This window comes from Diaphorina citri, unplaced genomic scaffold, assembly GCF_000475195.1.
Source record: "Diaphorina citri unplaced genomic scaffold, Diaci psyllid genome assembly version 1.1 scaffold407, whole genome shotgun sequence".
Classification (NCBI taxonomy): Eukaryota; Metazoa; Arthropoda; class Insecta; order Hemiptera; family Psyllidae; genus Diaphorina; species Diaphorina citri.
In genome coordinates, this window is record NW_007377842.1 from 30,936 (window position 1) to 52,221 (window position 21,286).

The window sequence follows — 21,286 nt, forward strand, 5'->3', positions numbered from 1 at the left end:
CTATGCGTAGTGTCTATTGTTATAGGTATTTCATTGTTTGAGCCTGATGGCTGGTGAAATTATTTATTGCTTTAAGAGACTGGACAATTATCTGCCTATTAGGGTACACCGCGGTATGCCATGCTGCAGTTTTGCCGCGCGGGAGGCAAAACTGCAGCAAAATCTGTCAGGTGAAATTTAGCGTATTATTATTATATGGTTAACATTCCATGCCTTGCTTAGGATTCGAACCCATACTATTCCACTTATCAAGAAAACAATGCAACCACTGTGCTACCTAGACACAGGAAGTAAATGCCATGCATGACCTAAACTTTTCCCCAAATCATGTTGACCTAAACATAACCTGAGAAACTATTGAAGACCTTGGACCACAAATTAATAAACATAAAATAAATTAATTAATATTGACATTGAAAATCCATACAATCCAAGCAATCCATTCAAAAAAAGAAGATACCTACTAGCAAAAAAAAAATCTGTGTTGGAATTAGGAACTTATCTGACATCGACGTTATCAATGCAGTAGGACCTATAAAATTTTTACGATGAAAAAATGCTTGTAAAATATAGCAATAAACATCCATAGGTAATAATAAGACGTCTTACATATCCACAAACCTACCTGTCTGGATTTTTAGTCCGTCCTTCCTTTATTATTACAATAGTAATAAAAAGGTATAAGGGACGGACTGTTGAATTCGCTTCGGTGTCGTCTGTCTGTCTGTCACTCTGTCTGTCCCCATAGAAGGACTTATCCAAACCTGGTCGACCTATATATCAAATTAAAGGCCTTTTTACCAGGAACACGAAAATGGTGGTGCAAATTAGGGTCTGATGGAACCCTTCAGGGACTCGGTAAGGTTCTTTTTCTGAGTGAATTTTAAAGTTTACCTACTGAACTGATGCTAGGCGCTATCGCTAGTTAAGTACCTAAGTTCAGAAATCAGTAGGTAGGTACATATATCTAAACTTGAAATGGAACCAACCAACACACAACAATGTTGATATTATTAGATAACATGTTGATATTATTATAGGTTAGGTATCTAAATCAGAATGAGCTCTAATAATTAATAATAATATTTGTAGAAGAGGATGAGTTAGCATTTTGTTATACCTACATAAATATGTAAACAAAATGGTCTGGAAATATCATCACTAGTCACAAGTCAGAGCACCTTTTAAATATGAAATTATGAAAGACATTTAAAACTAGAATAAAATAGAATGGTCCGGTGAAATACCTACCTATACAGGGTGTTCCTATCAGACTTGAGGAAACAATTTTGAATTAGTCTAAAAACAGAGTGGAGAAAAGAGTATTATTATGTTAAGGCGCGGTCTCTTCCTGATCCCTGATGTGCCGCGTCCATTTTAGTTTAGGTCTTTAGGACTATTGCACACATACATACAGTAGAAACTCGATTATATCAACTCTCTATTCCAAAAATCGGGGGTTTCCCTATCTTTCAAGGAAATCCGATTCTATCGGGGCCCTATCAAGAAGGAACAGATCATCGAAAGTGTTCAAATAATGAGACTAACGACGAAAAAAACAATATCGAAGATGTGTTTTTTGTTTGTTTCTTGGTTTGTTTTATTTAATTTAAAAATAAAAGGGTATTTCTTCCCTATTTTGTTCTTTTGTACCACTAAATTTGGCCCTATTTTCATTGTTTTATACGAAATTTCGATTATATCCAGAACCTCGATAATATCAACTACCCTCGGTCCAAATTAGTTGATATAATCGAGGTTCTATTGTACTCGTATTTCGACTTCTTTTCTTGTGCCCCTTGATAAATTCAATCTTATTCATGATGATATATATTATATTCAACATGATAAAGGACTCATGATTCATACAACAATATGATGGATGAGATTCTTATGTAAATATGAAATATCATTCAAAAGACATGGGCCATATGACTGAAGGTTTTTTCATCCGAATAAAATTAAACTAATAGTTGTATAACACAGTGTTAGTGTTACCTAAAATCATCTTAATATTAGAGAGAAACTAGTGCACAAGACATTCTGCACAGTTTCTACATGGTTATTCTTTGGTTTTTACTATCACATTCAAAAAACGCAAGTAGGTACCTGTCTCAGTCTGTTGCAGATCCTTTGATTAAAATTGTGATGACCTGCAGATGACCCATGTGACGGTCTAATATAAATTTAACCACTTTACCCCATGCAAGGCATCACCTTCTAAATTTTGCTGATATAAAAACAAAATATTTACAACACAAAATAGTAATAATAAATGGGTTCCTTCAAATCTGACCAGGGCTAAAGTTCAAATTTTGTCGTAAATTATCGTATTAACACCTCATAAATCAAAAACCCATTTAATATAAATCCATTTAAATGTCATTCCTTACTGTAACTAACACCTGATATACATAGATTACATACCTATTGAAGTGTTATGTGTATTAGCAGAGGATAGGACGTATCTAGACCTACGGTTACTTATAGGTACGTACGTTGTAAAGTGCATTGATATGCATACCTATTTCTATTACCTACCTACTGTGGAAATGAGGGAAATAACCTAATAATATCTATATGTGAATGCTCAAAACTAAAAAAATGGTGGATGTGTCACCTACCGAATCAGAAGAAAGATACGAAAGTTGAAAATTGGTGGATGTGACGAGAATAGAAAGTAAAAATGGTGGATGTGTCACCTACCGAATCAGAAGAAAGATACGAAAGTTGAAAATTGGTGGATGTGACGAGAACACCAAATTTCCAAAAAGACGTTTTCGTTTTTAACACCCCTAATAGGAATTTCATAGAATTACTACTCAAGTTAAAGTGATACATAGTTGCCAAAAAGACGTTTTTGTTTTTACCAAAGGCATTAAAAATACCTATTTACCCCTAGGAATTAATTACTACACAATTTAAAGTGATACATAGTTGCCAAAAAGACGTTTTCGTTTTTACCAAAGGCATTAAAAATACCTATTTACCCCTAGGAATTACAGACTCAAGATAAAATGATAGTTGACACCTGTGCATGTTCTGATTTCCAATAAAGGACGACCTAGAGTCTTAGATCCTCTAAAATGTCCTAGTTATCTTAGTACCTAACCTACCTTCATCATCTTCTTTTTCTTCTACTCCACCTTCATCTTCTTCTTTTTCTTCTACTCCACCTTTATCATCTTCTTTTTCTTCTACTCCACCTTCATCATCTTCTTTTTCTTCTACTCCACCTTCTTTCTTCACATTGTTTTTACTTTTCATTTTCACACTGTGGCGTGTGTTGTGGTGTTGCAAGGCCCCTAGGAATTACAGACTCAAGTTAATGATAGTTGACACCTGTGCATGTTCTGATTTCCAATAAAGGACGACCTAGAGTCTTTAGAACCTCTAAAATGTCCTAGTTATCTTAGTAGCTACCTAACCTACCTTCATCATCTTCTTTTTCTTCTACTCCACCTTCATCTTCTTCTTCTTCTTCTTCTTCTTCTTCTTCTTCTTCTTCTTCTTCTTCTTCTTCTTTTTCTTCTACTCCACCTTTATCATCTCCTTTTTCTTCTACTCCACCTTCTTTCTTCACATTGTTTTTACTTTTCATTTTCACACTGTGGCGTGTGTTGTGGTGTTGCAAGGAACAAAATACCTGCCATGTGGGAAACAGGTCATCTTTACTATTCTCTTACTATAAACCTCTATTAGTAGGTACTCTTCTTACTATCACTTGTACTATTGAAGTTTATTATAAAACAATGCTGATAATGAATCAAACCCAAGCTCTGTATTTATAATAATAATACAGGGTGAAACACAAGGTGTTAGGGGGCACGGCTGCCCGCACTGACTCTCAACCTGGAGGTGCTGGGTTCTAATCCCGGCCAGGCCAGAAATTTTCTGTCCGAACTTTTCCGTTCCTGGATGTAAAAGAATTTGCCTTGAAGTAATGCGAAAGCGGTTCCAAGGTACAATCTTAAAAAAAAAGAAAATCTGGTGTGAACATCACACGACTTTCCTTATCCTATTGAATGGTGCTTATTTGGGTGTTCTGTTGTAACATTTACAATATCTCTAACCGTTTAGTCGATATAGCTGAAAACCGCCAAAAAGCGGTCCAGTTAATTGTAAAATAAATAAATAAAAAATACCGATGGTTAAGATATTTCCAGAGACCATCATATGTACATGTTGAGTGGTCTTCCTTCATAAAAACCTTACAAACTAAATTGAAACCTTATAACTCGATGTTTAATTAAGAGATTATAAGACCTACTCACCTATGAATTTAATTACCTATACCTAAGTATATTTAGTTTCGATAATGGGGTCTAAACGTGCTCAGTAAAAGCACATAGGTACGTTGGTACAAATGTACTTCTGAGAATCTAAGACTTAGATTATTCGACTGATACCAACCCCCTTTTTTTAATAAGTACTCGTATTAGGTAGATGACCTTTTTTCTAAGGTTTTTAAGATTGACCTCTTTTACCTATAGGTCCTACATACTTCCTGTTTACAGTCCCCCAGCTAGACTAATAATATCTAACAATAATAAATAAATCACCTGGTAATAACATCTATTGACGAAATTCTTGGGATTAGGTACCTCCAAACAATGTTAAGGCAATACCTACTTGTTATCATGGATAATCATGGAGATCAATAAAGTATTTTTAGAAATCAATGAATTCATTGTATTTAGAATACATCAATTAAATTCGGAAATATTTGGACTGAAATAGTTTCTTCAGGGTTATGCAGTTAGGTAGGTTCAGTAAGTACAAAAAAATGGTTTTGGGGGGATTTTTTTCGTCTGAAGTCAAACTACGGCGCTAATCAGTCCAATCACTAAAATACCTACTGGGAGGAAAATAGGTAATTACACATGACAATAAGATGAGACATAATAAAACAGTTACACACTACTTACCCCAACTATATAGAAGAAACACAGCGGAACAAGTGATTCGAACAAAATCTACAGCGGGAAACTCGAAAAACACTCAAAACTGGAAAAACACTCAAAGGTCTAAAAAGAAAGTCGAGAAATCTGATCAAGCAGATGTTCAGAAAATGGAAAATATCATCAAAGGTAAGCAAAATCAGTAAGTAGGTATGTACAGTAGGTAGTAAATACCGTCCAAATGATAGCACGATCCTTGAGTTACCCAAATAACTGCATTCGGGTGGAACCAGGAAAAAATATAAGGACGTCTTACACATCCACAAACCTACCTGTCTGGATTTTTAGTCCGTCCTTCCTTTTTTATTACAGTAGTAATAAAAAGGTATAAGGGACGGACTGTTGTATTCGCTTCGGTGTCGTCTGTCACTCTGTCTGTCCCCATAGAAGGACTTATCCAAACCTGGTCGACCTATATATATCAAATTAAAGGCCTTTTTACCAGGAACACGATAATGGTGGTGCAAATTAGGGTCCGATAGAACCCTTCAGGGACTCGGTAAGGTTCTTTTTCTGAGTGAGTTTTAAAGTTTACCTAAACTGAACTGCTATAGACGCTATCGCTAGTTAGGCAAGTTCAGAAAGTCAGTAGGTACCTACATATATCTAAACTTGAAATGGAACCAACCAACACATACCGTGTGTATAAGGGACGGGCTATTGTAATCGATTCGGTGTCTATCTGTCCCCATAGGAGGACTTATCCAAACCTGGTCGACCTATATATCAAATTAAAGGTCTTTTTACCAAGAACACGAAAGTGGTGGTGCACATTTTGTCCGAAAAAAAGCCAAAAAACTAAAAAAATGGTTGTGGGGGGATTTTTTTCGTCTGAAGTCAACCTACGGCGCTAATCAGTCCAATCACTAAAATACCTACTGGAGGGAAAAAATAGGTAATTACACATGACAATAAGATGAGACATAATAAAACAGTTACACACTACTTACCCCAACTATACAGAAGAAACACAGCGGAACAAGTGATAAGTGATTCGAACAAAATCTACAGCGGGAAACTCGAAAAACACTCAGAACTGGAAAACACTCAAAGGTCTAAAAAGAAAGTCGAGAAATCTGATCAAGCAGATGTTCAGAAAATGGAAAATATCATCAAAGGTAAGCAAAAGCGAGAAAAAATACCTAAAAATTAAAAAACACTAAGAAAGCAAACAACACAACTCTATTGTAATCACATTGATCAAACAAACAAATGAGATTTTCAAATTTTCACTCGGAAATAAATAAAAGTTTGAAGCGTTTCACCACAAAGTTAGAAAACGGTAAAAAAACGAAGGCAGAAATAATTTTGATTAATTCTTTTTACACGAAAATTTCAAACACAGCGGACTTTTGCATGGCGATCCTGGTTGCAAAACCGCACAAACCAAACTAAAGGATAAAACAAGAAGTGGAACTATGCAAGTCTTGTAGAGGATGATCTTCAAGATAGAAGAGAGAGGACCGCGAAATATTGAGAGTACTCCCACAGTAAAAAAACGAAGGCAGAAATAATTTGGATTAATTCTTTTTACACGAGAATTTCAAACACAGCGAACTTTTGCATGGCGATCCTGGTTGCAAAACCGCACAAACCAAACTAAAGGATGAAAACAAGAAGTGAAACTATGCAAGTCTTGTAGAGGATGATCTTCAAGATAGAAGAGAGAGGACCGCGAAATATTGAGAGTACTCCCACTGAGTTCCAGTGTCGAATCTTGAGACCTATCCAACCATTTGATTCAGATTGGATTGCGATTCAATCGAAATAAAATCACGATTACAGATGAAAAAACATCGCGAAATATCAAAATTGGAGGAATCCGAATCCTAAAACTGGATTTTAGGGAGATTGAAAATTTTGAAATAGATTTGAAGAGACAAAATTATTTCCATTTAGGAGCAAAGGTCAATCAATGGGTGACCAGTGACCATCAGGGTAATTGCGTCCTGCTAGATTTTCCCGGTTCCAGTCAGCCTAGCTAAGGACTAAGAATAGGCTTGCCAAATATCCAAAATGTCGATTCGGGACGCGAATTGCCAAATCCGCGAACATAATCGCAAAATCCGCGAACAAAATCGCCAAATCCGCGACCATAATCGCCAAATCCGCGAACAAAATCTGGATTGCGATTCAATCGAAATAAAATCACGATTAAAGATGAAAAAATATCGCGATTCATCAAAATTGGAGAAATCCGAATCCTAAAACTGGATTTTAGGGAGATTGAAAACTTTGAAATAGATTTGAAGAGACAAAATTATTTCCAATTAGGAGCAAAGGTCAATCAATGGGTGACCAATGACCATCAGGGTAATTGCGTCCTGCCAGCTTTTCCCGGTTCCAGTCAGGCTAGCTAAGGACTAAGAATAATATGGGGGAGGCGGACAGCTTGTAATAGTTGTAACTTGTACCTAACCAAATGGACGGTAAACCTCCAAAATGAAAAACTGAACGGGACGCCGGGACACCCCCTGAAATTCGGGACTGTCCCGGCCAATTCGGGTACAAATTAGGGTCCGATGGAACCCTTCAGGGACTCGGTAAGGTTCTTTTTCTGAGTGAGTTTTAAAGTTTACCTAAACTGAACTGCTATAGGCGCTATCGCTAGTTAGGTAAGTAAATAGTTGTAACTTGTAGTTAACCAAATGGACGGTAAACCTCCGTCAGTAAAAACTTCAGCAGTTACATGTGTAGTGACGTTAAACCCCTAACAAACAGAAAGGAGGGTCACCATTCTCCAATATTATTGCCCAAAAACATCCTTGATTCCGCGCACCAAACTTTGTGATAAAATGTCACTGTCGCGGATTGCATGGAGAGAATGAGTGCATTCCGATAAACCAGCAGGGGAGCCAGCCTAGTTAGCTTGGAAGGGAGCGCGTCTGCCCTGTAAGCACTAGGTCGCGGGTTCGATTCCCGTCCGGGGAGGATTTTATCGTAAACAGATAAAGTTCCGTCAGTAAAAACTTCAACAGTTACATGTGTAGTGGGAAGTGGCGTTAAACCCCTAACAAACAGAAAGGAGGGTCACCATTCTCCAATATTATTGCCCAACAACCAACAACATCCTTGATTCCGCGCACCAAACTTTGTAGGAACTCTTTCGAAAATACGAGACCATATACATTTACAATTAGATACCTTTCTAATCCAAACACAATACACTTCCATAAACATTTGTAATTGATATTTTAAATGAATGGTAACCTAGGTCATTAACGAAAAAAATTCATCTGTTACCAAATCTTCAATTACGTACAAGTTGGTTTATCTCTTGTTCTTCGAAAAGATTAAACGTATCTAATCTAACTCAAGGCCTATCGAAATTTTCGAGACCTTTTCATGTATTGAATGGAGCAGAGAATCTAAAATATATACAGCCCCTTGTGTAACTGACTGACTGACTGACTGACTGACTGACTCACGTATACAAATTCTAACCCACTTCTAGATGAGCTAGGAAGATGCGGTTTTCACCATTGGATTCCTTGTACATCTAATTAGTGGTCAAATTAAAAACTCAAATCATCTTCATTATTTCGTGTGGACAATAGGCACTATGATTATACAAACATTATAGGTACTGGGAAAAATCGGAAACTCCCAAAATTTCAAACCGTTCGCGAGATATTGACGTTTTTTAGTTCCCCATAAGGAATACACAGGGAACAAGGTTTGAGGCCAGCAAAACTTTTCCTACGTTTAATATTTCCTCTCGCTTTCAGTTTTCATTTCTTCGAAACAAGACTCAGGGACGACATTAGTGTTCAGGGGCGAAGCAAAGGGAGCGCGAAGCGCGACCTCATGCTCACCCCGCGAAGCCCCCGGCAGCGCGCAGCGCGACCGTAAACAAGGGAGCGCGAAGCGCGACCCCATGCACAATCCCGCGAAGCCCCGGGAGCGCGCAGCGCGACCGTCCAATGAACTTCTTCTCAATTTTATTTGGTTATTATTTTTAAACTACAATGAAGTGATTAGTATTGTTATGTACCTACATGACAAGGGCAAAGTTTCTTCTTTTTTTTACCTCATTTGTAATAATTACCCATCTAATTAGTGGTCAAATTAAAAACTCAAATCATCTTCATTATTTCGTGTGGACAATAGGCACTATGATTATACAAACATTATAGTCATGGTGTAGGGTACCTGGTAATTTTATCACAAGAATTTTCATTGAACTTCGAATTTTTTTCGTCCTTTTTTCAATGAACTTCTTCTCAATTTTATTTGGTTATTATTTTTAAAGGTAACTACAATGAAGTGATTAGTATTGTTATGTACCTACATGACAAGGGCAAAGTTTCTTCTTTTTTTTTACCTCATTTGTAATAATTACCAACATCTCTGTTATTAAGAATACCAATACTTGAACTTGTCTAGTCCAATTAACACAATCCTAACAGTTACCATGACAACAGCACAGATATTTGTTTACAAAACTGATGCTATTAGTTATTATTTATTATAGTAATAATAGATAGTTAAGTTCATTAATTCAACTAGTCTCATTCCCCACCCGAACGATACAAACCAAACTCTGTTCACTTACAGTAGAGACGAAAACCTAGACTGACCTGAAGAGAGTTTGTTGCTGAATCAGAGATATTAAAAACAATATTTCTCCGAAGTCTTGCGAGACTCTTGCTGTACGGGAAACAATAATAAAAAAAATCGAATACAAGACAACAGAATTCTGCATTTAAATTGAAGTGATGGAAAACAGATTTTGAAGACAAAAAAAGCACTGTGAGAGGAAAACGAAGTTTCATTCACCAATAAGCTAACAAACTCTTCTTCGGTTGATCCCTGTTTCCTAGATATTTGGTCTCAACATAAAGTGAACAGAGTTTATATAACTAGACACTAGATAATTGTTAAACATTATAATATGACAATGCAATGTAGATGCACTAAACATAGCTAAGCGTAATGTGTAGGACACAGTCAGGTGAAACAGAAAGAATAGAATAGAATAGTCAAAGAATAGATCAATAGAAGAGAATTCTTGGAGATTGAAATTTAAAATTGCTATGAAATTGATTGGAAAAAAATACTTTTTGAGAATTTAGGCCTTGAATAGAAAAAAATTAAATGGGTCACAGTTATACATGGGTTTTACCCGTTGATTTGTTAATCAATCAATCAAGCAATCAATCAATCAATCAATCAATCAATCAATCAATCAATCAATCAATCAATCAATCAATCAATCAACCAATCAATCAATCAATACAGAGAATTTAGGCTGGTTCTGACAATGAAATAAAATAAAACTAATGAAATAAAACTTCGTAGTGCAAAAAAAACTCCTTTCATGAAAGAAATGGGAATAGGATAAAATCTAGAAGTTTTTTTTTCAATACATTTCAAGTTTTTCGAGGCGCTTTCACACCCTGACCATGTCATACAAAAATAAAGAACAACAGAAGTAAACCCTAACAACCAAAATAAAATCATGTAGCAAAATATATGTAAACCTATGTAAGTAATATTCAAATATTCGGTTGTTGAATAAAATTCAATATAAGGTGAATGGGTGTAAAATAGAGGTCTGTTTATATGAGAGAAGAAAGTGAGAATAGTTGCAAGTGAATTGTTTGAGGAAGTGAAATGTGACAATAAAAATTATAAATAAAAAACCCGATAGAAAAATGTTTCTTAAAAAGAATTGAACAAATTACAGGCTGTTTTTTTTTTTTTAATTAGAAAGAACGAGGGAATTGATGTATGGTTCAGAAACTTGGCCAGTGAAAAAGAATCACGAAAGAAGACTGGAGGTGGCAGAGATGAGGATGTTAAGGTGGAGCTGTGGAGTGACGAGACTGGACAGGATAAGAAATGAGATAATAAGGAGCAAAATCAAAGTTACGGAAATTTCAAAGAAAATACAAGAAAGAAGAAGGCTGCAGTGGTACGGACATGTTCAGAGACGAGAGGAGAACTATGTAGGAAAGAAAATTGCAAGACTGGAAGTGGAAGGCAAGCGAGGGAGAGGTAGACCAAAGAAGAAATGGGAAAATTGTATAAATGAAGATCTGCGTGAGAAGGGGCTGTCCGGTAATGAGGTGCATAACAGAACCGACTGGAAGAGACTCAGACTGACGCGAAATGAGTGGGATAAGGCAAAGAAGAAGAAGAAGAAGAAGAAGAAGAAGAAGAAGAAGAAGAAGAAGAAGAAGAAGAAGAAGAACTAGACTTCTATGATCTGGAACAAAAAATAAGCACATTGCATACCTACTGGAAGAGACTGACGTGAAATGCCGACCCCACTTGAGTGGGATAAGGCAAAGAAGAAGAAGAAGAAGAAGAAGAAGAAAGAAGAAGAAGAACTAGACTTCTATGATCTGGAACAAAAAATAAGCACATTGCATACCTATGATATAATACCAGGCAGTACTAGACTTATATGATCTAGAACAAAAAAAAAAAATAAGCTTCTATACGTTATGGTAAAAATTTGCAGAAGCTTATGGTCAGACATAGGTTGCAACAGCAAGCTAGTTGCTGCAACTAGGAAACAAAAAATGTAAACAATAGTGTAAATCAAATGACTAGACTTCTATGATCTGGAACAAAAAATAAGCACATTGCATACCTATGATATAATACCAGGCAGTACTAGACTTATATGATCTAGGAAAGACCTGATTGGAGCCCAAAATTACCAGTGATTGGACACATGAAAATTCGCTTATATGTGTTACACAGGCAGAACAGGCTTGCCAAATTTTGTCAAAATCAGACTCACCGTTCAACAGTTATGATGTTTTGAGTAACAAACATATAAATAGACTTTGTAGGGGAAAAAATGCACTTACTGGTAGCGTGTTTGACAATTTTATCACATTTGGCGGCAAGGTCGGCTCGCTCGCTAGGTTCTGCTCTACACATGAGCACCAGTTGTTCCTTCAACATGGAGATACCTGACATTAGGCGCTTAATGTGTTACACAGGCAGAACAGGCTTGCCAAATTTTGTCCAAATCAGACTCACCGTTCAACAGTTATGATGTTTTGACTAACAAACATCTTACCAAGTCTGATTAACATGAAATCGTTTCAATACTCAATCAGGCTATGGGTAAGGTATACATAGCTCGATCTTATATCCCGTGTTAAACCGACTTGCTAGGTCCCGAACTTGTGCTATCGTCCAATCGGAATACGGTATTATTGTCTTGGCCAATTAGAGAAGAGAATGATCAATGGTTACACTCAATACACTCGAATAACAGCAATCGTGGGTCCGGAAACAAAAGCTAAGATGTCTCTTTTTTATATTTTTTAGGACAAAAAAAAGTTATTGTTGATGTAGGTATTTAAAAAGAGTACTCTTAATAAAATGGTCGAAGAGATTTTGTGACATCGGAATTATTGGGAAGAATCAGACTTGGCAGCTTTTGTTTCGGAACACACGATAAGTAAATACATAACTTGGTTTCATCAACTCTCTTGGAGAGTATGACGACGGACTTTGTAAGGGGAAAAAATGCACTTACTGGTAGCGTGTTTGACGATTTTATCACATTTGGTGGCAAGGTCGGCTCGCTCGCTAGGTTCTGCTCTACACATGAGCACCAGTTGTTCCTTCAACATGGAGATACCTGACATTAGGCGCTTACAAAGACCTGATTGGAGCCCAAAATTACCAGTGATTGAACACATGAAAATTCGCTTACCTATATGTGTTACACAGGCAGAACAGGCTTGCCAAATTTTGTCCAAATCAGACTCACCGTTCAACAGTTATGATGTTTTGACTAACAAACATTGGAATTTAAAAACTTATGTTTGTAAAAATATTGAGCGGAGTTGAAAATTTTGAATTTCATTTGTTTATTAATAAAAAGGAACACAGGTACAATTTACCCATGAATAAAAAACAGAAACTATGATGATGCCCTCTGATTCTGAATAATTTTCAAACAAATAAGGAACTTTGTTTTTAAAAATCATCATTTTACTTTTTTAAATTTTGATTTTTTTTTTTTCTCATTTAATTTTTAATACTTCAAAGTACGACGTACGTTCAAATTCAAACATAGCTTTTTAAAGCGACTTTTTTTAACTCTTTAGAAAACAAATCAATTCAAATGGGATTTTTTCAACTGTTCAGTGTACGGTACACATACGCATTCAAACAACTACCTAGCTACACACGTATCTACTTGATCTGAGAAATTTGTAATGAAGGTTACAATATTACTACGGTACACATACGCATTCAAACAACTACCTAGCTACACACGTATCTACTTGATCTGAGAAATTTGTAATGAAGGTTACAATATTACTTGAAATTTCTGGTAATAATAACGTAAAACAAGTGATGTAATTATTTCTTTTTTCGTAATATTAATTTAAAATACATAAAGACTTTGAAGGGGTAAAAAATGCACTTACTGGTAGCGTGTTTGACGATTTTATCACATTTGGCGGCAAGGTCGGCTCGCTCGCTAGGTTCTGCTCTACACATGAGCACGAGTTGTTCCTTCAACATGGAGATACCTGACATTAGGCGCTTATGTTCACACTCTACGCCTACTAGCTTGATCTTGTTAGCCTCGTGCTGAGCTTTCTTCTTCAGGCGACATGCCCTGAGAAACAAAGAATAGATATAGTAGCAAAAAAGATTAAAAAAAAAAAACTCGCAGAACCGTGGTTAACATTAGTCTGGTACAGTCTTACATATTCTTGAGAGTTCATTACAACGGTCAATACATTAAATCGAGTTACTTTCAAGCCTCCAACTCTACTACCTAACCTCTTCTGGGCTTCCAACATAGCAACATAGTGTCCATGATAAAGTAAGTCTAATTAATCCGGTACAATGTTTAACTATAGCATTAACATTGTACAGTGGACAACATTATCATCATTTTGGCACTGCCATTTAATAATAATAATAATAATAATAATAATAATAATAATAATAGCGCTTATTTATAAGAAGGTTAACATTAGTCTGGTACAGTTTTACATATTATTGAGAGTTCATTATAACGGTCAATACATTAATTCGACTTACTTTCAAGTTTCAAGCCTCCAACTCTACTACCTAACCTCTTCTGGGCTTCCAACATAGCAACGAGTGTCCATGATAAAATAAGTCTAATTAATCTGGTACAATGTTTAACTATAGCATTAACAGTGTACAGTGGACAACATCATCATTTTGGCACTGTCATTTAAGCAGGCCGCGGGTTCGATTCCCACCCGGGGCGGATTTTATCCCAAAAGAGATAAGGTTCGTTTTGGGAACGGCTGGCTTTCTCTTATCCTAAATGGGATAATATTCGTTCTCGAAACGGCTGGCTCTCTCCTATCCTGTCTTCCTTTTCTCTTCGATTTCGGGACGATAAGACCATAGCAGTTACAGTTCCCTCTGTCAAACCTCTTAAAAAAAAAACCTCCCTCTATAAAACCTTGGAAAAACTTTAGAATATGAGTTCTTCCTTGTTTGTCGATCGACCATAGACGTTTGCTTAAAGTACGACAAATCTTTCTGACTTTGTTTTTTCATCTTGATTGATGTCTCAGTACTTTGTCGAGTTACTGAGTTCTAACTTTGTGAAGTTCTAACTTTGTTAAGTTCTAACTTTGGTTTCAATTTATGCTGTGTTAAAACAATAGGGGTTTTGATTAACATGAAAGTCTCTTGAGACAGGCAAGAAGAAGAAGAAGGAGGAGGAGAAGAAGAAGAAGGAGGAAGGGGAGAAGAAGAAGGAGGAAGGGGAGAAGAAGAAGGAAGAGGAGGAGAAGAAGAAGGAAGAAGAAGAAAAAGAAGAAGAAGGAGGAGGAAAAGAAAGAGAAGTAGGTACGGCATATTGCATACATCACTGCGCCGGCAGGGGGGAGAGAGGAAGAGTACTGCAGATTGCATACATACTCATGAAGGCTGAGTTATTACGGATGCTGAGTTCAGACAATAGGGGGTTTTGATTAACTCGAGAGTTTGAGACGAATAAAACGCGGGAGGGGGAAGGGCCGTGTAGACAAAGTGTCCCCCAAAAGGGAAATGTTGATAAGGCCAGGGGAAAATAGAGAGACAGAATTGGTGATTCTCATGATTTTTTTTTATTATCTCAGAAAAAACTATAAAAATAAGATTGTATCTTGAAGAGGGGATTTTCGATTTTGTCTCGGTTTTCGAAAGGAAAATACTAAACAGGTACTCCGTAAGACTTACTTGTAGCAGAAATCGGCAGCGTGTTTATAGAACTGACTCAGGTAGACGAGGTCTGGCTAGGGGACGTGGTCTGGCTAGGGGACAAGGTCTGGCTAGGGGACATGGTCTGGCTAGGGGATGAGGTCTGGCTAGGGGACGAGGTCTGGCTAGGGGACGAGGTCTGGCTAGGGGACGAGGTCTGGCTAGGGGACGAGGTCTGGCTAGGGGACGAGGTCTGGCTAGGGGACGAGGTCTGGCTAGGGGACGAGGTCTGGCTAGGGGACGAGGTCTGGCTAGGGGACGAGGTCTGGCTAGGGGACGAGGTCTGGCTAGGGGACGAGGTCTGGCTAGGGGACGAGGTCTGGCTAGGGGACGAGGTCTGGCTAGGGGACGAGGTCTGGCTAGGGGACGAGGTCTGGCTAGGGGACGAGGTCTGGCTAGGGGACGAGGTCTGGCTAGGGGACGAGGTCTGGCTAGGGGACGAGGTCTGGCTAGGGGACGTGGTCTGGCTAGGGGACGTGGTCTGGCTAGGGGACGTGGTCTGGCTGACGCATTATTTAGAAAACCGGGCGGCGCTTCGAATTCCTAACGTTCGCGCGCCCACCGGCACGCACGAAAATCGAAGAGAGAAAATATCGATTTTACGTACTGGACATTTGGACCAAAGTATCAATGTTGAGTCTGAGGTCTGGATTTGGAATCAGGCAACTCTCTATGATTTTCCCCACCTGAAAACCAAAATCATTCCTAAGTTCTGGTAGGGCCTTTAAATAAGACCCAACGGGAATTGAGTAAATTCTCTTTATGTAAAAAAATGTAAATGCAGTTTGTGTTATTATGTCACAACTTTGGTGCTCACTGCAGCATTGTAGGATTTTCCCAATATCTCAATAATCCTGAAATCCAATGTTTACCTACCATGCTGGCACCGGTCGCTATGCGCATTTATATGTCATAGCTACTCATTTTCCTCACGAGGCTGAGTGGGCCCCGCAACAGCCAGTCACGGTATCAATTCTTTGGATGATACAAATTTCTTGACCCCGCCGGGAATCGAACCCGGGTCTCCCGCGTGCAAGGCGAGCGCAGTGACCACTACGCCATGGGAGCTGACAATTCTCTTTATGTGTCAAACAGGTTTGTATAATTTCATCGCCAGGATAATTAGCTTGGTTGTTACCAAGTCTACCTTGTAAGCGCTAGGCCGCGGGTTCGATTCCCGCCGGGGGCTGATTTTATCCTGAACTGATAATGTTCGCTCTCGGAACAGCTGGCTTTCTCCTATCCCGTCTTCCTTCTCTCTTCGATTTCGGGACGATAAGACCTTAGCAGTTACAGTTCCCTCTATCAAGCCTCTTAAAAAAATCTTACCTTATCTGAATACAAAACCCCGCTAGGCAGTGGTGGATAGAGCGCCATTTCTATTCTCTTGCAGAGTCCATTGAGGCTGATGTGTTTGCTGAAGAATGGCGACTGCAACGCCACCATCTGGAAATGAAAATCAACTCAAACGTAATGCAAAAGAAAAATCAACGCAAACGTAATGCAAAACACAAAAATCAACACAAACGTAATGCAAAAGACAGAAAAATCAACACAAACGTAAGGCCAGCCACTCACTATCAGGTAAACCTGACAGGTACGGCTGAAAAGGTCCGCTTGTCAGGTCTACCTGATACCTCGGAAGGGAAGGAAATTTCCAGCATTTTCCTAAACAGGTGTGTAAAACAGGACTTTTTTAAACGATTAATTTGAGAGCGTACTAACATATGAGGTCCTCCTTGTGCCTATATTTTAATTCGGTTCAAATTGAACAACTGTGATAAATTGTCAAAGGAGGAGGTTTTCGGTAATAAATGATATCAACAAAAATTGTGAAGAGGCTCTCAGCCTCTAGAATAGTGGAAATAGTGGGTCAATGGGTCATTTGAAATAGTGGGTACCTCGTATATGGACAGCGGGATGAGCCTGGACTATGGGATACCCACCATGTCACAAAAAAATACCTTTTCTTTATTCTGCCAAGTACCTGTTAACTCATCCAGAGTCCTTGTCTAATAAATATACATGTCAGCTCCCATGGCGTAGTGGTCACTGCGCTCGCCTTGCACGCGGGAGACCCGAGTTCGATTCCCGGCGGGGTCAAAATGGTACATTGGTACAGTCTTGTAAATACCTCAACATGATTTATTGAAAAGAGAAATAAAAACTTCAGGTGACACTTTTAGCTTAATTCCTTTTAGTGATAACTAGATCAACCTTTTCAAAATCAGACGTTTGAGTCATGGTTGTGTTTTTTTGGCTCACTAGAAAGCTTCTTATTATTCCCCTTTTTACTTTTTTTTAATGGAGGAGTTGCAAGTGGGTAAAAATTTTAAAGAAATGGTCGATTCCTATGTAAAAAGTTGGGAAAAATCCAAATCTGAGGTCAAAACTCCGAAAAAACAACTGTAAAAGGTCGAAAATTCAATTTTTATAACGAAAAAGTTCAAAGATTTGTGACGTCAGACTTAACGCAGTTGCTATTTTTGTCCGCTAGGTAGCGCCACTATGCAAGCACGCTAGCGGAGGAGCAGAAAGAAATGCGCAGAAACGTATGCGCACAAACACATTAATGCGTTACCTGCAAGGGAGCTTTGCTCGGGACATTTGATGTGACGTCATCGCCTACGGGAACGTATGCCGTGACGTCAAAGTTTACGATTTACCGGTATTTTTTAAATCGATTTATCTCGGGATCTAGAAGTCGTAGAAGAAAAAAGAAAATTCCGTTGGTCCTCATTTTTCCTGCTCTATGACTTCGAAACATCACCCAAGTAAGCGCAACTGATCTATTTCCAATCCACTCAACCCCCAACTGATCAATTTATGATTCTGATTTTTGTCACCAGGTTGCATTGCATTCATCGGGATCTCGATCTATTTCACGTACAGTGTAGACATTGAACTTAAGGAGAAGCTAGTGTTTGCTGCCTTCTTCCTGGGAGCTATTGTGTGTCTGGGCTTATCCTTTGCGTTCCATACACTGCACTGTCACTCGGAACATGTAGGCAGACTATTCAGCAAGTAAGTTCTATTTCACGTACAGGGTAGGGTAGACATTGAACTGAAGGAGCATATCGCATCCATCAAACTCTCAGGAGAAAGGCTAAGTTGTAAACAGGGTGCTTAATTTCCGGGTTCGATTCCAGCCCGGGGTGGATTTTATCCTGAAGTGTTCGCTTTTGGGACGATTAGTTATATTTCAGCACAGTTCCCTCTATCAAATCTCTTTGAGCCAGCCTAGTTAGCTTAGTTGGTAGTGCGTCTACCTTGTAAGCGCTAGGCCGCGGGTTCGATTCCCGCCCGGGGCAATTCAATATTAGGTGAATGGGTGTAAAATAGAGGTCTGTTTATATGAGAGAAGAAAGTGAGAACAGTTGCAAGTGAATTGTTTGAGGAAGTGAAATTTGACAATAAAAATTATAAATAAAAAACCCGATAGAAATTAGTGTTTTTTTGTCACAGCAAGATAGTTTCAAATCTTCCATTATTCCATTATAATTTTATTTTAATTTTTTCTTATCAAGTTTCCTTTATTTCATAATATTTACTTTATGTACCTTGGTCTGAGGAGAAATCTTCATAGTGTCCCTCATTGTCACTATCATCTTCCGAATCAAATTCTTCATCCAGTGAGAAATCATGAGCATCGGGACTGAGGACGCCACCTGGCGGATATAAACAGAAGTGAAATAACGTTAGAATATGATAGAACAATATACAAATGGGATTAAAATAACATATAAAGGGTGTCCCAATGAGAACGCAAGATTTGATTGTCTAATAAAGCATGGTTCTCCGTGGAATAAAATGGACTTCTTAGATGATTTGAGAAGTAAACATTCTGACTTAGAATAGAATAGAACAATGTACAAATAGAATTAAAATAACATATAAAGGGTGTGGGATAAGAACGCAAGATTTGATTGTCTAATAATCTAATAAAGCATGGTTCTCCGTGGAATAAAATGGACTTCTTAGATGATTTGAGAAGTAAACATTCTGAAATTTTGTATGGAACAATAATCAGACAGATAACTTCCTCGACTTTGATGGTACATTCATTTCCTTTTGACAAAATTTTCGATGAGAAATTCGAGGAAATAAGGCTGTATCTATCTCGTTAATGCAACTTTCAATTTCACCTTTCAGTGCTTCAAAGCTTGTGTGTTTGTTGGTGTAAACCTGTGACTTTAGATACCCTCACAAAAAATAGTCTAGGGGGGTAAAATTACATGATCATGGAGGTCATTTCTCGTTCGAGGAAATAAGGCTGTATCTCGTTGATGCAACTTTCAATTTCACCTTTCAGTGCTTCAAAGCTTATGGGTTTGTTGGTGTAAACCTGTGACTTTAGATACCCTCACAAAAAATAGTCTAGGGGGGTAAAATTACATGATCATGGAGGTCATTTCTCGTCAGAAAAACGGAAAAGACACGATTACGACTAGGAAAATCCTCGTGCAAAAGTGATGTGTCGATTTTATTATGCTAACGCTTTGTAGAACAGTTTTAGACTCCATGATGACTAATTTTGATATGTTTACAATCGATCTGTCAAAGATTGGGCAAGATAAAACAATGCATAAAAATCGACTAGGAAAATGCTCGTGCAAAAGTAATGTGTCGATTTTATTATGCTAACGCGTTGTTGAACAGTTTTAGACTCCATGATGACTAATTTTGATATGTTTACATCACCTACAAGAAACCTTGTTATATTTTACTAGGTAGGTTGAAATGATAAACATATACTTCTTCACTATTTGCAAATGGTGAAGAAGTATATGTTTATCATTTCAACCTACCTAGTCAAGATGAACCTTCACAAAGTTACAGAATCTTCAATCTATCATTTGTTATATTTTATTACATAAAGGCAAAGTCCACACTGAGTAATACCAGAAGCTTTGTTTATTGCTTTCTCGTCGAACACTGTCGCGTCGATCGACAGCGATAAAGCTATGTTGGGTGATATGTATAAGGATATGACCATCTGGGCAAGCATGTTCTACTGGATTCTCCTAACCCCACTCAGTGCAGTGTTCAATTCCCAGCTAAATGCCAAGCCTGTTTATTTTACATTTGCCTTGTAAAACCAGAAATATAAAAATGTCAAAGAAGCAACTAACCCAGTTCAAATTTAAACCCTTGAATAACATCTGATGTATTCTTCCTGTTGGGTATTGGCATTCCACCAGACTGTTCAACAATCATGGGTTCCTGTTTAACACTGAACCCTGAGTTTACGAAGTAATCAGAATAGGTTGGATCACCCATGACTGCTCTCAATGTCTTGAGCACCAAGCTTGGATAATTTTATCTCTTCAACAATATCACAATTAATTTTAATCTCTTGATTTAAAATTTTTCCTTGTAAATTGTGACTAGATAAATCAACTTGGTGCTATATTTCATCTGAAATCAAATTAAAAAGAAGAAATGTGTTTAGGAGGTATTATTTATATATGAATATATAAAAAAAAAATAAATAAAAAAAATGCTTGAAAAAAAGCCTTTAATGCCCTAAACAGATTTAAAAAATAAAATAAAAATGTATTTAAAAAGTCACAGCAATGAAGTAGAACATTATCCTAATGGTAATGAACACAAAGACTGTAAAGACCTGATAGTAAGCTAATTGAAAACGGCTCCAAAAGTTACATCAACATCATTTGACTTTTGCTCACACAAAATGAACATTGTGGATTATCTCTGCATGGTGAACATACTGCAAATCATGATTAAATTCCACCTTAAGTCTCATATCACTACTATGTAAGAACAACAGACAACTGAAGAACTGACTTTTTATGGCCTTTGCCTTCGGTAAGGAAACATGTTATCACTCCATGGGTGATTAATTAAAATCCCATTGTTTTTATTTTCATCAAGTTGAAGAAGAAAAACAAGACAAGGCTATTGACATTGATAACATTTCAATTTCAATTACTGTAATGGTTTGTTAGTAAAAATGTGGGCTACTTCGTTGATAAGGTTAAAAGTTGACCAGGGGAGATAAGAAATGTTGTGCCTACCATTTTATCACAGGGTGTTTTCATCATGTTATCAGGTTATCACTCCATGGGTGATTAATTAAAATCCCATTG

At 37.5% G+C, this 21,286-nt stretch overlaps 3 long non-coding RNA genes across 3 annotated transcripts; 1 reads left to right on the top strand and 2 right to left on the bottom strand.

Annotated features, from left to right (window-relative positions):
- The first annotated feature begins 4,984 nt into the window (after positions 1 to 4,984).
- On the top strand, positions 4,985 to 6,241 carry LOC113467114. The gene is made up of 2 exons (XR_003391300.1): positions 4,985 to 5,090; positions 6,080 to 6,241. It is a non-coding gene; the product is annotated as an uncharacterized LOC113467114 (long non-coding RNA).
- A 6,704-nt stretch (positions 6,242 to 12,945) lies between these two features.
- On the bottom strand, positions 12,946 to 13,308 carry LOC113467117. Its single transcript, XR_003391303.1, has 2 exons — positions 13,203 to 13,308; positions 12,946 to 13,114 (listed from the first exon to the last, which is right to left on the bottom strand). It is a non-coding gene; the product is annotated as an uncharacterized LOC113467117 (long non-coding RNA).
- Positions 13,309 to 20,303: 6,995 nt separating this feature from the next.
- LOC113467116 lies at positions 20,304 to 20,928 on the bottom strand. The gene is made up of 2 exons (XR_003391302.1): positions 20,803 to 20,928; positions 20,304 to 20,594 (listed from the first exon to the last, which is right to left on the bottom strand). It is a non-coding gene; the product is annotated as an uncharacterized LOC113467116 (long non-coding RNA).
- Positions 20,929 to 21,286: the final 358 nt, after the last annotated feature.